We start from the raw sequence: 4,030 nt of genomic DNA on the forward strand, positions 1-4,030 counted from the left end.
AAGACAGGAATAAAGCCACAGACCTACTAGAGAATGGACTTGAGGATATGGGGAGGGGGAAGGGTAAGCTGTGACAAAGCGAGAGAGTGGCATGGACATATATACACTACCAAACGTAAAATAGATAGCTAGTGGGAAGCAGCCGCATAGCACAGGGAGATCAGCTCGGTGCTTTGTGACCACCTAGAGAGGTGGGATAGGGAGGGTGGGAGGGAGGGAGATGCAAGAGGGTAGAGATATGGGAACATATGTATATGTACAACTGATTCACTTTGTTATAAAGCAGAAACTAACACACCATTGTAAAGCAATCCAATAAAGATATAAAAAAAAAATGCACAGACACAAAATATTCTCCACCGTGGGCCAACCTGGTATTAAGTGCCCCCTGAGGAGATACAATATGAAGTAAGCAGTATCCTCTATGTCCTGTTATTGCTGAAATTATTTAACCTGAATAATGGTTTATATAATTTATATAATTAATAATTTATATAATTATAATTATATAATTATATATATAATATATAACTATATAACTATATAATTATATATAATTATTTATATAATTATTTATATATTTAATATATAAAATTATATAATTATATATAATTAGATAGATAATGTATATAATTATATATAATTATATATAATTATATACAATTATATAATTAGTAAGTTTATACAATTAATAATTTAACCTTTCATGTGGAAAGAGCAGATGAATCCAGATATTCTGTGGGATATTCTATAAGAAACTAGCCTGGACTCTTGAAAAGTATCGGTGTAATCTCAAACACACAAAAAATCTAGTGGTACTATTTTAGATTAAAAAATGTTAAAGTGCTAAAACAACCAAACGTAATACACAAACCTTAATTAGATACTGGGATCAAAAAATTAGAGCAGGTCTAAGAACATTTTGGGCTCAGTTGGAAAATTTGTATATAGGGTATCTTTGATGGTATTATTGAAGTAGTAAGTTTTCTTAGGTGTGATAACAGTATTGTGGTTATGCAGGAGAATGTCCTTATTCTAGTAGATGAGTGCTGAAGTTTTTAGGGGTGAGCTGTTATACTGCCTGCAAGAAGATGTACACATATACATATAAAGAGAAGTAGAACAAATTTGGCAAAATATTAAGAGTGTATGGGCTTTCATTGTACTATTTTTTCAACTGTTCTGAATTTTGAAAAATGGAAAAATGAAAATTTTGGGGAAATACATGCATGTAAAACAACAATACATATTTTGCAAGAACACATATAAACAAAAAGATATGCATAAAACACTTTAAAATGCTTGCCTACATGAAGGAAATGACAGTGGGAAGTAGAGATGAAAGAGAATTTAAAAAACAACAAAGACCTCTCCCTAAAGTAACACTCACTCATTGAATACATGGAAAACAAAGAAAAGCACAATGAAGAAAACTAAATTCATTGATAATTTCATTTTCTCTGTCAGCAGTTCTCAAAATGTGGTACCTGGACTAGCAGCAGCAGCAGCTTCATCATCATCATCATTTTCTTCTTCTTCTTCTTCTTCATCACCATCATCACCACCACCACCACCACCACCACCACCACCACCTGAGAACTTGTTAGAAATGCAATACAGACTTAACTAAAACACAATTCTGGGTGTGGGGCCCAGCATCTGGTATTTTAACAAGCTCTCCCAAGTGATTCTGCTGCAGCCTAGGTTTGAGAACCACTGATCTAGATTTAGACACCATTAATTTTGTTATAGATCCTCATAGTCTTTCTAAAATAATATGAAATACTTCAGGCATACAAATAAGTATGAAGAATAATATAGCACACACCCATGTACCTATTACCCAGATAAAATATTAGACAAAGTCCCCTGTGTATTTCTCTCTCATTTTGTTCCCCAGAGGTAATCACCATTCTGCATTTGGTATTTAATTCCTTTGTTTAAAAAATATTGTTTACATATCTATGTAATTGATAAACAACATAGTGCATTGTTTTCTAGTTTAAAAAAATCTATATAAATGGTCTCACACATCATGTATCCTTCTACAACTTGCATTTTATCACAGCAGTATGTTTCTGAAATTTATCTGGATTGATATACCCAATTCTGGTTCATTTTTTTTTTACTGTTGTATATAGTAGTCTGTTGTGTGGCTACACCACTATTTATTTATTCTCCTTTTGGTGAACTTTTAGATTGTTGAGATATTTTTCTCTATTACTAACAGTTCTGTGATGAATATTCTTTTCTTGATTGTTTTCTTTTTATCTTTATTTTGCAATGAATATTCTTGCACATGCCTCCTTGTGCATATGTTTAAGAATTTCTCTAGGACTTAACATACATACATATATATATATACACATACATATATATATATATATACACACATACCTATATATATATATATATATACACACACACACATATATATACACACATCTCTAACAGAATTGCTGGGTCCCAGGGCCATCTTTAACTATTCTGATTGTTTAACTATTCTTAATTGTTTTCCAAAGTAGTAATACCAATTTTCATTCCTATCGAAGACTTCATCACAAATTTTTTCCTCATGGTTTGTGCATTTGGGACTTTGTTTAAAAAGTCCTTCCACAGTCCTAGGTCACAAAGATATTCTTCACCCTCTCATGTGGAAATAAATAGGGATCCAGTTTTATTTTTCTCGTTATGGTGAGCCAAATTTCCCAGCACTATCTACTAAAATGTCCATTTCCCGTTGATTTGTGGTGTAGGCCCGTAAACTTACCCATTTAACAAACATTTGCTGAAGCGTGCCTCGTACCAGTCTTGTGCTGGGTCCTGCTGAGGGCGCGAAGATATATGGCCCCTAGTCTCAGGGAGTTCACTCTCCTGTGAGGAAATACAGCCACATAAATGATTATAATACTAAGTGATAAATGCAACAAGGTGCTCTGAGTTTCTCTCTCAGCTGGGAAAGTTCATAGAAGCGACAAGAGTTAGGTCTTAAAGAAAAAGGAAGAATTTGCTAATGCAGGGGGGAAGGTGAAGGTGGCTAGGGCTGGTTTGGGGTCCAGAGGAGTTGTGTTTCTCTAGGGTAAGAGTTTCGAAGCCTTCCATGGATGTAGGGGCAGTGAGTCCTTCGTACGTAAGAGGTAGGAGTAGGCAGAGGGAGTCATTTTCTGCCTGGATATGCTAGAGGTTGATATGCTTGGGGTAGAGGGGCTCGGCCTCACCCCAAAGTTTAGGCTAGAGGAAGAGGAGTGGCTGGAACTAAGTTATCAGGAAGAAGACATTTTCAGACTAGTAATTATTTTTTTAAGGGGGAGACCTCATTCTCCAGCCAGGTCAGGAGCTCCCTGAGATGGCTTCTGAAGAAAGTCTTACTTGCCCCCACTCCAGAGGTAAATCCATTCCCTCCAGCAGACTCTGCTCTGGGGCCTGAGGGAGGGAGGGAGGAGGAGGGGAAGAAGGCAAATGGGTGGGAGAGGCTTCCAGTTCTTCGGTCTGTAGGCCTGGCCGTGGATCTGCGCTGCAGCAGAAAGAGCTCTGAGTGACTCCCTGAGGGTTCCTCTGGGACCCCGCAAGCCGGGACGGTTGCTAGGAGCAGCTAACCTAGTCATTTCAGGTGGGTATACTCAGCAAAACATGTGACCCTGGCGGCCATTTTCTCACACCCTGCCCGTCGCCATCTTCCGTTGTGGACAAAGGCACCGACACCCCACCCTTGTTTGATGCGGCCTTGGCGATCACTTGGTCACTAAGATTCGAGAACACACATATTTAGGGCCAGGCAGAGGCCCGCAGACAAGAACTTGTCTTACAAGTAGGTTATATGCCCACACCAGCCAACGAACCGCTGCTACCTTGCCGCCTCCCCGCCTCCCCGCCTCCCCGCCTCCCCGCCTCGCCGCCTCGCCGCCTCGCCGCCTCCCCTACTCGGCTATTTCCTTACCTTACGGAGCGTCCGGGAGGCGGGGCCAGCGCGGCCCCGGGGAAGGGACGGGAGGGAGCGAGCCGTCAATCCTAAGCCCCGCCCCCGGGTACG

This window comes from Monodon monoceros, unplaced genomic scaffold (genome assembly GCF_005190385.1).
Source record: "Monodon monoceros isolate NGI ecotype Baffin Bay Population unplaced genomic scaffold, NGI_Narwhal_1 Super_Scaffold_22, whole genome shotgun sequence".
NCBI classification, from domain to species: Eukaryota; Metazoa; Chordata; class Mammalia; order Artiodactyla; family Monodontidae; genus Monodon; species Monodon monoceros.